The 14,585-nt window shown below is 40.0% G+C and overlaps 1 protein-coding gene across 3 annotated transcripts in view; it reads left to right on the top strand.

Annotated features, from left to right (window-relative positions):
- LOC100348617 (bile acid-CoA:amino acid N-acyltransferase) overlaps positions 1-14,585 on the top strand; it is a 53,235-nt gene that overhangs the window by 13,617 nt on the left and 25,033 nt on the right. The window contains exons 1-2 of one of the 3 annotated variants that reach the window (XM_089301375.1): positions 13,869-13,940; positions 14,135-14,180. The exons of 1 other annotated variant lie outside the window; for it this stretch is intronic. The gene's annotated coding sequence lies outside the window, so the exon portion shown is untranslated. Of the gene's footprint in view, positions 1-13,868; positions 13,941-14,099; positions 14,181-14,585 lie in introns of those variants that run through there. One more of the 3 variants, XM_002708163.6, reaches the window with a different exon arrangement.

The following is a 14,585-nucleotide window of genomic DNA, read 5'->3' as shown; positions in this document are numbered from 1 at the left end:
GAGAGGTTCAATCTGGGAAGTATTTGAATTTTACATAGAGGATTTGCTTATTCTGTTTCTCATACAGTGTTTTCTTCTGCTTTGGAGACAGGAGAAATGGACAAAGGGCAAGATGTAAGCAGGGGTGGGGAGATCAATTTGTGAAAAAAGCTCTTGGTTACAACTGGAGAATGAAAGGGTTTCATCTTACTGTTAAGGCAGAAGAACTTTGTAGCTCAATGCAATATTTCTCAAAACTGGATGTATATATGAATTACTTGAGAATATTTTTTTGAATTGCAATCCAGGTTCAGTAGTCCTGGTGTGGATCCTGAACCTCTGCCTGTCTAAAATGCTGTTAGGTAATTCTGTTTTGAACAACATGGCCCTCCTTTTCTAGAATTGAGGTTGGAGACAAGTGCCACTTCCTAAAACGGTCCTGGTAAATTTAACCAACAGAGCTGATAAACTGCATATCCATCAGTAACTCTAGAGGGCATCATTGGTTAATAGGTTAGTACAAAGGATATATCAGAATAATGACCTGAAAAGATTAAACCAAGTTTGCTAACTTGTGTATTGAGGTGTCCAAGTATACAGTTTTGTAAAATTTATATTTTTAAGAATGCGATGATTGCTATATAATCAGTTAACTGATTTTTCTTAGTTGGGCTCTGAAAGTTCAGTATGTATGTTTACATAAAGATAATAAAATTACTAGAGATTCAGAGTCAAATGATTTTATATAAACATGTTTCAAGCAGCATAAACTTTTTTTCTGTTCTTTTAATATATTGTCTTCATTATATATAAAGTAACAAATTATTTATAAGAAAACTGGGAGACAAGAAAAACAAAACACAAAATCATCTCTGTCCCAACACTCAGATAATCACCGAATATTCTGGTTTATTTCCAGATGAAAAAAAGACATTTTCTATATTTTACAGTTTCTGGGGCATAATATTTGCTTGCTTCTTCACATTATAAGCATTTCTCCTTACCTTTAAATAGTCTTAAAAAATAACAAATTTGGTTAATATATTATTTCATAATCAGTTATGTAATTTTAATCAATATTCTGTTGCATTTCTAAATTGCTTTTTTTGCTTTTTCAGCATGGTTTTAGACTTAGAAAACAATAATTGTAAAGTTTTGCAATGGGTTCTCATACCTGACACTCAGCTTCCTATATTAGTTACATTATGTTAGTATATCTGTCACAATCTATAAACCACACCCAACTTCCCCTATTTTTTTTAGTCCAAACTATCTCAACCCTCCCAGCCTCTAGAATTCAACATTCTGTTTATATGCATGCTTTTTTTTTTTTTTTTTACCTCCAACATGATTGAGAGTGCAATATTTGTTTTTGTGTATCTGACTTGACTTTGCTAACAGGATGTCCTCTAGTTCCATTCATTTTGTTGCACATAATAGGATTTTATTTTTGGTGGCTGAATAGTATTTCATTGCATATATATATCACATTTCCTTATTCATTTGTCTGATGATGGACTCCATGGTTGACCCCATATCTTAAGCAGGTAACTCTGATATAATTTCATGTCTTTTGGATGTATCTTTCTTTTTGATAATAGTCATTGGATGAGTGATGAGGCGAAGTGCTTTTTGATGTGTATATATATATATATATATTTTTTTTTTTTTTTGACAGGCAGAGTGGACAGTGAGAGAGAGAGACAGAGAGAAAGGTCTTCCTTTGCCATTGGTTCACCCTCCAATGGCCACCGCGGCCGGTGCACCACGCTGATCCGATGGCAGGAGCCAGGTACTTATCCTGGTCTCCCATGGGGTGCAGGGCCCAAGGATGTGGGCCGTCCTCCACTGCACTCCCGGGCCACAGCAGAGAGCTGGCCTGGAAGAGGGGCAACCGGGACAGAATCCGGCGCCTCGACCGGGACTAGAACCCGGTGTGCCGGTGCCGCAAGGCAGAGGATTAGCCTAGTGAGCTGCAGCGCCGGCCTGATGTATATGTTTCTGATGGCTAGTGATACTGAGCATTTTTTCATATATCTGTTAGCCATTTGTATTTCTTCTTTGAGAACTATATTCAGATCTTTTAACCTCATTCTTGACTGGAATGGTGGTTTTGTTGTTGAGTTTTCAGTTCCTGACATTGTGGATATTAATACTTTGTCAGATAATGTCGCTCCCCCTCTTCGTGGAGGAACGACACAGGACCCTGTGCTGTTCTTTTGTCTGCTCGGCCCTCCCCGGGTTTGCTGCTGGTTCTTCCCGGGTTGGCTACTATCCCTTCCACCTCCGTGGAAGGGCAGTTCCCCCTGGCCACATTCCCCACTTCCGCAGGGGAGTGGCACACCGCTGGCCGGCTTTCTCGGGGGCTGCACGGGTGTTCCTTCAGCTAGATGTTCCCCATAGATGTTCCTGATGAATGCCGTCTCTCTCCTCCTTTATAGTCCTCCTCTGCCAATCCCAACTCGGCTGCCCACACGCCGAGTACGCTGCTCTCCAATCAGGAGCAAGTCCTACAGTTTATTGGTTGAACTGGAGGCAGCTGTGTGGAAGCTGTTTACTTCTCTCCCAGCGCCATATTGTGGGAGAGCAGATGCATAGAATAAGTCTTAATTCCAGTAACTTAGTCCAGTCCGGATTGCTCCCCACAGATCCCCCTTTCTTTTTATTTTTGGCGTTGATACGCGCCTGTCTTCGGTGTCCCGCAGCACACACTCTGCTCTACTTGCTAGAGTTGCCACAGGCTCTTACAAGTCCTATCAGGCAAACCGAATCCGGGTCCTCTCTTCGCCATGTTGTGAGGAGGTTTTTAGGCGCTGATACGTGCCTGTGTTCGGTGCCCTGCAGCGCATGCTCTACTCTGCTAGAACTGCCTGCAGGTGCTTACAAAACCTATCAGGCAAACCGAATCCAAGCCTTCTCATTGCCGTATTGTGGGGGAGACTTATTAGTGTTGGTTTGTGCCTATCTTCGGTGACCTGCAGCTCATGCTTTGGTCGAGCTGCTTGCTGGTGCTTACCGCCTTAAATCAGGCAGACCGAATCCAAGCCTCCTAATTGTTGCATTGTGGGGAAGCCTTACTGATGTTAATTCGTGCCTGTCTTCGGTGACCTGCGGCGCATAAGCTGCTAGCCGCCCAGGTGCTCATCGCCTCACTTAATCAGGCAGACCGAATCCAAGCTTTCTCATTGCCATGTTGTAGGGAGGCCTTTCTATTTCTCTATTTCTCTATCTCCGGGCATTCCTATTTCTCCCATTTTACTTCTATCTTCCAGCATTCCTATTTCTCTCACTTTACTTCTAAACTTCTGTTTCTCTTATCCCTGCAGCTTCCCGGCGCCTCGCCCCGCCGGCGGGTTCCCGGCTCTGCGCCGCTTCAGCCCGCGCCTCATCTGCGCGGCTCGGCTTTGCGCGGCTTGGCTTCGCGCGCTCCGCGGTCTCCACGCCCTTCGCGTCTGCACCACGGCCTTGCGCCAGCCCCTTCCCTATCTATTCACGCCCCGTGCTCTCTCTGCACGCGGCGGCTTCCGCGAATGTTTCCGCCACCACCGGCATTCAGTCCAAGTTCCCCGGACTAACCTGGAGAATCCTGGCGGCCCACGTCTCTGCCTCTGGTTCCAGATCTTCGCCTCTTGCTCCCCGGGGTGACTTGAAGAATTCCAAGGTGGCTTATATCTCCGCCTCGGCCTGCACTCGCGGCTTCATCCTCCCTAACATTTTTCTCTACCCGGTATGTTTCCTTAAGTTTTCTTCCAACAATATTCCTCTCATTTCTCCTGGCTTCTCCCCACAGTCCGTATCCGAGTCCAAGCCTCCTCCAGGTTTCACTTTCGCTTTCAATCTCCTAGCTTCTTTCCCACAGTCCGTATCCAAGTCTATGCCTAGGCTTTCAATAGCTTCTTCCGGCACCTTTCTCGTCTGGCTTTCCCCTAGGCTCTTCGCTAGTCTCTCTCTCCGGTATTTTCCTGCTTCTTGCCGTTTCTTCCCTCCTAAGTTTCATATCCGTCCTAGGTTTCCTATCCGAGTCACGGCACCATTATGTCGCTCCCCCTCTTCGTGGAGGAACGACACAGGACCCTGTGCTGTTCTTTTGTCTGCTCGGCCCTCCCCGGGTTTGCTGCTGGTTCTTCCCGGGTTGGCTACTATCCCTTCCACCTCCGTGGAAGGGCAGTTCCCCCTGGCCACATTCCCCACTTCCGCAGGGGAGTGGCACACCGCTGGCCGGCTTTCTCGGGGGCTGCACGGGTGTTCCTTCAGCTAGATGTTCCCCATAGATGTTCCTGATGAATGCCGTCTCTCTCCTCCTTTATAGTCCTCCTCTGCCAATCCCAACTCGGCTGCCCACACGCCGAGTACGCTGCTCTCCAATCAGGAGCAAGTCCTACAGTTTATTGGTTGAACTGGAGGCAGCTGTGTGGAAGCTGTTTACTTCTCTCCCAGCGCCATATTGTGGGAGAGCAGATGCATAGAATAAGTCTTAATTCCAGTAACTTAGTCCAGTCCGGATTGCTCCCCACAAGATAAGTAGTTTGCAAATATTTTCTCCCATTCTATTGGATGTCTCTTCCCTCTTGATTCTTTTTTTTTTCTGTAGAGAAACTTTTGAGTTTGATATAATCTCACTTATCCTGTTTTGCTTTTGTCCTGCTGTTTTTGGGGTCCTATCCAAAAATTTATTGCTAAGATTGAAGTTTTGAAGTGTTTCTCCTGGGCTTTCTGCTGATTATTTCATGATTTCTATTCTTATAATTAGGTCTTTTGGTCTGTCTTGAGATGACTTTTGTACATGATGAAAGGTAGGGGTCTAATTTCATTTTACATATGTATAGGCAGTTTTGCCAGTATTATTTATTGAGAAGACTCATTTCTTCAATGTGTACTCTTGGAACCTTTGACAAAAATCAGCTGTATGTGTGTAGATTAATTTCTGGCCTCTATTCTGTTTCATCGTTCTTGTGATGTTTAATGTGGATGCCATGCTGTATGCTTTGAAGTTGGGTATTGTGATGCTTTCAGTTTGTTTGCTTAAGATAGCTGGCTATTTTGGGTCTTTGTTAGTTTGGCTTAAAGATTGTTTTGATTATCTTTTCAAAAACCCAGTGCTTTTTTTTTTTTTTTTTTTTTTTACTTCTTAGCTATTTATTTAACAAATTGTGATTACTATGTCCAACGTCTATCCAAAGCACTTTGAAACAATAGCATATTTAAAAGAATAACATATAATGATTCAGTAGTTCTCTGAGGAAGAAATTATAACTGGATGTCAATTACATTATATTTACTTTTTTGTTTGTATATCTTAATGCTACCCTGTCTTATTCTTCCTACTTAAAATTTATATCATTGCTTCTCAGACTTTCCTTTTTAAATTTTTATTTATTTTTACCCAGAAACCTTTTATTTAAGCTATACAAACTTCATGCATTTCATAAATTCAACTTTAGAAACAGTCATTCTTTTTTTCCCTTTTATTTAATAAATATAAATTTCAATAGTACAACTGGCTGGCGCCGTGGTTCACTTGGTTAATCCTCCGCCTGCGGCACTGGCATCCCATATGGGCGCTGGGTTCTAGTCCCAGTTGCTCTTCCAGTCCAGCTCTCTGCTGTAGCCCAGGAAGGCAGTGGAGGATGGCCCAAGTGCTTGGGCACCTGCACCTGCATGGGAGACCAGGAAGAAGCACCTGGCTTCTGGCTTGAGATCAGCGCAGCGCTGGCCATAGTGGTCATTTGGGGAGTGAACCAATGGAGGGAAGACCTTTCTGTCTTTCTCACTGTCTATAACTTTACCTGTCAAATAATAAAAGAAAAAGTACAACTACTGGATTATTGCAATTTTCCCCCCATAACTTCCCTCTTAACCTGCAATCCGTCCCATCTCCTACTCCCTCTCCCATCCCATTCTGCATTAAGATTCATTTTTAATTATCTTTATATACAGAAGATCACTTAGTATATACTAAGTAAAGATTTCAACAGTTTGCACCCATACAGACACACAAAGTATAAAGTACTGTTTGAATACTAGTTTTACCATTAATTCACATAGTACAACACATTAAGGACAGAGATCCTACATGAGGAGTAAGTGCACAGTGACTCCCGCTATTGATTTAACAATTGACACTCTTACTTATGACGTCAATAATCACCCGAGGCTGTTGTCATGAGCTGCCAAGGCCATGGAAGCCTCTTGAGTTTGCAAACTCCGACCTTATTTACACAAGGCCATAATCAAAGTGGAAGTTCTCTCATCCCTTCAGAGAAAGGTACCTCCTTCTTTGATGGCTGTTCTTTTCACTGGGCTCTCACAGAGATCCTTCATTTAGGTCATTTTTTTTGCCACAGTGTTTTGGCTTCTCATGCCTGAGAAACTCTTATGGGCTTTTTAGCCAAATCCAAATGCCTTAAGGGCTGCTGCTGAGGCCAGAGTGCTGTTTAGGGCATCTGCCATTCTATGAGTCTGCTGTGTATCCCACTTCCCATGTTGGATCGTTCTATCCTTTTAATTCTATCAGTTATTATTAACAGACACTGGTTTTGTTTATGTGATCCTTTTGACACTTAATCATATCTTTATGATCAAGTATGAACTGAAACTGATTACTTTGACTAGTAAGATGGCATTGGTACATGCCACTTTAATGGGTTTGGAATCCCATGGCACGAGACACAGTCATTCTTCCAGCCATACCTGCCCTCCCACCTATACTCCCACCCTTCTTCCTCCTCCCTCTGCTATTCCCATTCTATTTTTTACTAAGATCTGTTTTTAATTAACTTTATACACGTAAGAGTAACCATAAGAGTTCAACAAATAGTATGGAAAAAAAGAAAACTGTTCCTCAACAGTTGAGACAAGGGCAATTCAAAGTCTTTGCATCTCAAAGTGTCAATTTCACTTCTATAGATTACCTTTTAGGTACTATATTAGTTATCACAGATCAGGGAGAAAATATGGTATTTGTCCTTTTGGTACTGGCTTATTTCACTAAGTATTTTTTCCAGTTGCATCCATTTTGTTGAAAACAACAGGATTTTTTTTTTTTTTTACCACTGTGTAGTATTCCATGGTGTACACATCCCGTAATTTCTTTATCCAGTCTTCAGTTATTAGACATCTGGGTTGATTCCATATTTTAGCTATTGTGAATTGAGCTGCAATAAACATGAGAGTACAGATAACTCTTTCTTACATGAGTTCGTTTCCCTTGGGTAAATTCCCAGGAGTGTGGTGGCTGGATCATATGGTAGGTCTGTTTTCAGGTTCCTGAGGTATCTCCATACTGTCTTCCACAGTGGCTGTACCAGTTTACATTCTCACCAACAGTGGATTAGGGTACCTTTTTCCCCACATCCTCCTCAGTATTTGTTGTTTATTGATTTCTATATGAGAGCCGTTCTAACTGGGGTGAGATGAAATCTTGTGGTTTTGATTTGCATTTCCCTGACAGCTAGTAATCCTGAGCATTTTTGCATGTGTCTGTTGGCCATTTAAATTTCTTTTGAAAAATGCCTGTGTAAGTCCTTTGCCAATTTCTTAAATGAGTTTTTTGTTTTGTTGAGGTTTTTGAGCTCTTTATCTATTCTAGATATTAATCCTTTATCAGTTGCATAGTTTGCAAATAATTTTTTGTATTTTTTGTTTCAATTTCATTTACTTCTGCTCTGGTTTTTAAAATATCTCAGCTGCTGTTAATTTTGTATTTTGTTTTTGTAAGTCCTTTAGTTGTATCATTAGATTGTTTATTTGATATATTTCTGTTTTCTTAATGTAAACTCTTATTGCTAACTTCCCTCTTAATATTGCTTTTGCTATATTCCTCAGGTTTAGCTATGTTGGCTTTCATTGTCATTTGTTTCAAAAAATTTTTAAATTTCTTTTTAAATTTGTTTAAGGAGTCACTTGGTTGTTCAATGTCCATGCATTTGTAAGCTTTCTATTGTTCTTTTTGTTGATTTTTTTTTTTCTCCAGCAAAGTTGATTTTATTAGCTTTACTTCCCCCAATTTGGTAATAGTCCAGCTCACAAATCCATCCTTACATCCTATTAATCCACCATATATCTAAGTAGTTGTTGTCTTCTTTTTAATTTTTATTAATATAAAGGGAACATATTCATGTAGTTCAGACACAATTCTAACATGATAACCATACTCCCCTCCTTCTCTCCCTCCATCCTTACTCCCTCAATCCTGCCATCTAGTTTTTTATTCCTGTGTGATCTGAGAAGATACATGATATGATTTTTATGTTCTTTTAAACTTACTGAGACTTGTGGCCTATTGTATGATATATCCTAGGAAATGTTCCCTGTGATAATGAGAAAAGTGTATATTTTGTAGCTGTTATATGATATGTTCTGTAAATTTGTTTTATCCATTTACTTTACAATGGTTCAACCTTGATATATCTTTTTTGATTTTCTTTCCTAATGATCTGTTCATTGTTGACAGTGGTGTGTTATGTGCCCCACAATTATTGTATTAGTATCTCTCCCATTAGGTCTAATATTTGCTTTATATGTCTTGGTGGAGGTGTTTTGGGTATAAATAAATTTATGATATATCTTCTTGCTGAATTGATCCTCTAATTAATGTATAGTATCCTTTGTCTCTTTTTACAGTTTTTGATTTAAAGCTTTTTATCTGATATATGTGTAGATATTCCAGTTTGTTTTGGGTTTCCATTTGCATGGTGTATCTTTTTCTTACCTTTTACTTTCAGTCTATTTGTATTTACCTGTGAAATCAGAAGTGGAGCAGCCAGGACTCAAACTGGCACTAATATGGGAGGCTGGCGTTGCAGGCGGTTGCTTTACCCACTATGCCACAATGCCGATCCCACTTGACTTCAAAAAGATAGCTTAGGTCCTGCACCCGCATGGGAGACCAGGAGGAAGCACCTGGCTCCTGGCTTCGGATCGGCGTGGTGCGCCGGCCACAACACATCGGCCGTAGCAGCCATTTTGGGGGTGAACCAACAGAAGGAAGACCTTTCTCTCTGTCTCTCTCTCTCTTATTGTCTAACTCTGCCTTTCAAAAAAAAAAAAAAAAAAAAAGAAAGATAGCTTTACTAGGTAATATATTCTTGGTTGGAAGTCTTTCTTTTAAGACCTTTAATATATTATCCATTTCTGCTGGCATGTACAGTTCCTACTGGGAAGTCTTCTATTAGTCTGATGGGTTTTCTTTTATATATATCTTGACCATTTTTAATTCTTTTTATTTTTGTCTGCCTTGGTTATTTCAAGTATTATCCTCCAGATCAGAATATCTTTCCTCCTCTTGGCCCATTCTGTTGTTGAAGCTCTGAATTGTACTTCTTTATTACATTAATTGGAATTTTCAGCCCCAAAATTTCTGTTTGGTTCTTTTTAATTACTTGTATCTTGTTATTGAGTTTCTCATTCATCTATTATTTTCTTCGTTTCTTTAAAATGCCTGTATCGCATCTCTTTGAGTTTCCTTAGGATCATTATTTTGTATTATTTTTCAGATATTTCACAGATTTCCTTCCAATTGGATCTGTTTCTTGAAAACTATTGTGTTCTTTTGAAGATGCCGTGTTTTCTTGCTTCTTCCTGTTTCCTGGGTCCCTATGTTGATGTCTGCACATGTGGTATAATAGTTCCTTCTTTATGGAATAGTTTTCATTGGAAAAGACGTTTTGTTTAGATGGAATGCAGATTATCTCTTAGGGTGTTACTTTGACTTTGGTTCTAGGTGAACCTCAGAAGTGTTGCCTCTGAGTGATTTCTTTAACTTCAGTCAGTGTCAGCAGTGTGTACAAGTGTGTGCAAGTGCTGCAGTTGTCTAGTCTTGCAGCAGTCTGTGGAGATGGAAGCATGACTTTGAAGTGGATGTGGGCTTCCTATGGTGTGTATTTTCAGTAACCAGAGAATTGGATGTCAATCACATGTGGGCTTGTGATGGCTGGAGCCTCATTCTTGGTGCTGAGGGACACAGAGTGAACTGTCCCCTTGTCCTGCCAGAGAAGTCTGAATGATGCTGGGGTTTGTGGCACAAAGATGGGGCCTCAGGGGCTATGATGTGGATGGGACCTTTCTTAGGTCCTGCTGGGAGATTGTGACTGGTACTGGGACTTTGGCACCAGAAGCCCCAGTAGTATCAGCACTGAGAGATGTGAAGGGGAACTTGCCCCAGTCCTATAGGGTGACTAAAATATGTACTTGCAGATATGGGTCTGGAATGATGGAGTGCAGGTATGTTCTTCCCTAGGTCCCACAGGGTAGATTCTGGTGACTGAGGAATCTAATATTACTTATCACAGCCCTGCAGTTTCAGGAAGCAGTGGGGCTATTATCCAAGTGCCACTGGTGAGAGCCAGTTGTGGTGGGAATTGTGGATTAGCAGCTACCAGCCTGAAGTAGAGGAATTCAGGTAGGAGTCTTCAGGTAATGCATGTGAAAGCAAGCTACTCCAGGGATTGTAGCACCAGTGACAGTCCTGGATAAGCATGGCACTTCCAAAAAGGGATACAATGGTGAGGATGGTGTTTGTGTCCTGAGCACCTACACCATTTCTGGGAGAGAAAGGGCCCTTCCTCAGGTCTGATCTTTTTAACTTTTTTTTTTTCAGAAATTTCTTCTTAAAAGATTTATTATTTATTTTAAAAGCAAAATGACAGAGAAAGGAGCATCAGTAGACCCCCATCCAGTGGATTACTCTTCAAATGGCCATAATAGCCATGTCTGGGTCCGGTCAAAAGCCAGGAGCCCAGAATTCCACCCAGGTCTACCACATGGGGCTCAAGTACTTCCCCCTCCTGCCTTCTCTGCTAATGCTAGCAGGAAGCTAGGTTGAAAAGTCTAGTAACAGACTGCTGTGCTGCAACCTTGGCACTCCCTGTCAGATTTCTTTATGATCTGCTGCTGTTGCTGAAACTCATACTCCAGGAAGAAAAGGGGGACTTCGCTGGGTGATGCAGATCCACTAAGTGTAGCCCAGAGCTTGTGCCCAGAATTCCCGCAGCTTCAGGATACTCTCCTTTGGAGTGTCCCCTGTCTCTGCCTATGAGAGCCTCTGGTAGCATCGGGGCTACTTGCTGTTCCTTAACAGCAGCTCTATCATAGCAATTTCGGAATCTGGTGCTTTGGGCTCAGAGGGAGGCAACGTGAGTTCTTTTTTTTCTTTTTTTTCTTTTTCTTTTTTTTTTTTTTTAGCCCAGTAGTGGTTTGAACCCCAGTCAACTATTTAGGCTAGATTTCAAGTCAGTGAGGACTGTGGAATTCCTCTGCAATTAGGGCAGCCATTCTCACCTTCTGCTTAGCTTTTTCCAAGAAGAAAGTGCCCCCCTGGCCAGGGACCTGGCATAAACCCTGCAGTGGCTTTTTTCTTCTCTGTTGGTTTCCAGTCTTTGTGTTGTTTGCCCCTCTTGTCACTTCTTTACTGAAATTTTCCCTCAGTCTCCTAGATAGGTGATCCTTCCCTTGTTAGGGGATTTTTCTGTGGTGATGAGTGCTACTTCTCTCAATTCAGCCACCTTGGTCCCTTTTTATGTTGTTGCTTTTAATCTGGTTTTCCTACTTCTTTGAGTATTGATCTTCCATAAAATGCCTGCCTACTTAGTTTTAAAAGTTATATGAATTTTTTGATTCCAAGCCCAAGAATGGACAGCTTGATCCCATCAACAAGTGTTCTGTGAATCCTCAAGCACAAAGCGGCAGGTACCTTGAAAGTATATGAACTCTATTGTACTTGATCATGCTTTTATTTTCTTTCCTTTTCACTGCATTATTTCACAGGGCAAAAATTCTAGCTTTTTACTTGAATGTTCAGCTTCTGAATTTAACAGAAGTTGCTAAAATTAACTTCTGATTCCACAGAATTCTACTATTTAATTTTAGTTGTATAGTAGCACACTGTGGCTGCCACCAAAGTTCTGCTTCCTTCCATCATAAAATATCAAATTCAAAATATTTAACATTATGAAAAACAATCATATTCTGTCCAAATTCAAATCTTACTAGGGTTCCAGTAAGACCCTTAAGAACAATTTCACCCCCCTCTTTAGGCTGCAATACTGGTTCATTTAGTTATTCATTAGTTATTAGATCATTAGTTTTGCCACTTCATCTCCTTTGCTCTGAAATAATTACTCAATACATTATTTTTAAGTAATTTATTTATCAAAGCTATGAAATTGTTGGCATAGAGGTGTTCACAACAGAACTATTTTAATGTCAATTAGATCTATACTGATAAGCTGTCTTTCATTTTGGGTATTTATTAATTTGTGTTCCATCTTATTTTTGTGCAGTCTAGCTTGAAGTTTGTTGATGGTCTTTTCAAAGAACCAATTTTGTCTTGATTTTTTTCTATCATTTATTTTCTGTTTCAGTAATATACGATTTTATTCTCTACTAACCAGTATTATTTTTCTTTTCTTTTTCTAATGTCTTAGGAAAAGTTCTAGACTACTGGCTTTAGGTCCTCTTTCTTGATTAAAGCCATTCAAATTATAAGCTTCACTTTTTAGCTTCATCTGGAATTTATTTTATATTATACTTCCATTATCAATTGTTTGAAAGATTTTCTAATTTCCAATGTCATTTTTTTCTCTGACCCATAGATTATTAGAATGTGTTTGATTTTCAAATATTTGGAGTTTTATAGATATTTTATTATTATTAGTTTCTAATTTCCTTGTGACTAGAGAATATATCCTATAATTTGAATATTTTTACATTTATTGATTTATTTTATGGTGAAGCTTGTTTTGTTGAATATACTATGTGTACTTGAACTTACTGGGTTTGATGTTCTACAAACAGTAATTAGGTCATTGAAAGTATTGCTTAAATATGTCTTTCCCAATATTTGTCAACTTACTCAGTTACTGAGAGAGGGATTTGAAATTTCTAGCTACTACTATTGTATTGTCTACTTTAATTTTGTCCATTTTTACTCCATATGTATTTCTTTTAAAGATTTATTTATTTATTTGAAAAGCAGAGTTACAGAGAGGCAGTGGCAGGGAGAGAGGTCTTCCGTCCACTGGTTCACTCCCCAGATGGCCACAAAGGCTGGAGCTGTGCCCATCTGAAGCCAGGAGCTTCTTCCAGGTCTCCCGCATGTGTGCAGGGGCCCAAGGATTTGGGCCATCTTCTACTGCTTTCTTGGACATAACAGAGAGCTGGATCGGAAGTAGAGTAGCCAGGACTCAAACCCACCTCCAGTATGGGATGGGAGCACTGCAGGTGGCAGCTTGACCTGCTCTCCGCCACAGCACCAGTCCCTGCTCCATATATTTTAAAATGTATTATTAGAACTTGTGAATTTCATGATGTCATCAGTATCTCTCTCTATGCATTCTTGGCCTTGAAATCTACTTTATCTGCAATTAATATGTCTACTTTAAGGTTCTTAATGCTTTCCCTTGTTTGGTATATATTTTTTTCCATTCATTTACTTGTAAACTATCATTGTTAACTATATCAATCATTTTTCATCACAATCCTGATTCTTTTGGTAATTTTTTTTTACTTTTGTTTAACATTTACTCCAAAACTTTAGCCTATAATTTAAATTCAGCAATATAAACATGATTGATTGTGTGTATTCATTTATGACTGACTTCTAATTCTTAGGTTTGTGAGTTTATCAGGTTTTCTGTTAACAGTATTCTGTATGAGTGTGTCAATATTCTTTCATTTGATTGTTAATAGATATTTTATTGCTTCTAGTTTTTTAGTATCTTGCAAAATAATGCTATGAACATTCTTGTATAGATTTCCTACTATACTTGAGCACACATTTATGTTGGGTGTATCTCTAAAATTTGAATTGTTAGATCAAACGTTATTCATGTTGTTACATTTACTAGAGGATGCCAGATTGCTTTCTACAACTGTGTTGCCTATTCATATTCCCTTAGAAGTCTTGATCTACTTGATGATCTTCTTCTGCCATGCTTTGAATGTGAAAATCCGCAAAGGCCCAGGTAGTAAAGATCTCTTCCCCAGGGTGGTGCTCTTAGGAGGTGCTGGAGCTTTTGGGAGGTGGGGCTTTGAGATGACCTTAGGTCCTTGAGGCATGACCTTAGAGGGACTTCCTGGAAGAGAGCAGTTATAAAACCCTCACCATGTGATTCTTGCTTTCTATTCACGCTACCATTTGCCATCTGCTGCTCACCAGAGATAGGACCTGCATTGTGCCATTTGGACCTTCAGCCTCCAAAACTGTGAGTTAAATAAGCATTTTTCCTTTTTAAGTAGCTTGTCTCAGGCAATTCATTGTAGTAATGAAAAGCTGACACAGAAAGCTTGAGACTCCCCAGTTCTTAATTTCAGAATATTGAATTTTTGTAAATCTTGTGGCATATACCCCATGATTTAAATTTGCATTTTTCTGATTACAAATGAAATTAATCCTTTTCTAGATATTAAAAAATAATCACACTATATTTCATTATTTCATTTCATTTTATTTGAAAGGCAGAGAAAGAGATGGTAGTTCAGTTTTCCAAATGCCTGGAACAATCAGGTGAAAGCCAGGAACATGGATCTTAATCTGGGTTACCCATATTGATTTGGGTTGCAGGGACACAAAATTTTGCACCATCATCTGCTGTCTCCCAGAGTGTGCA

This window comes from Oryctolagus cuniculus, chromosome 1, assembly GCF_051225735.1.
Source record: "Oryctolagus cuniculus isolate XC-2025 breed Fujian yellow rabbit chromosome 1, ASM5122573v1, whole genome shotgun sequence".
Classification (NCBI taxonomy): Eukaryota; Metazoa; Chordata; class Mammalia; order Lagomorpha; family Leporidae; genus Oryctolagus; species Oryctolagus cuniculus.
This window is presented reverse-complemented; position numbering and strand designations above follow the sequence as displayed.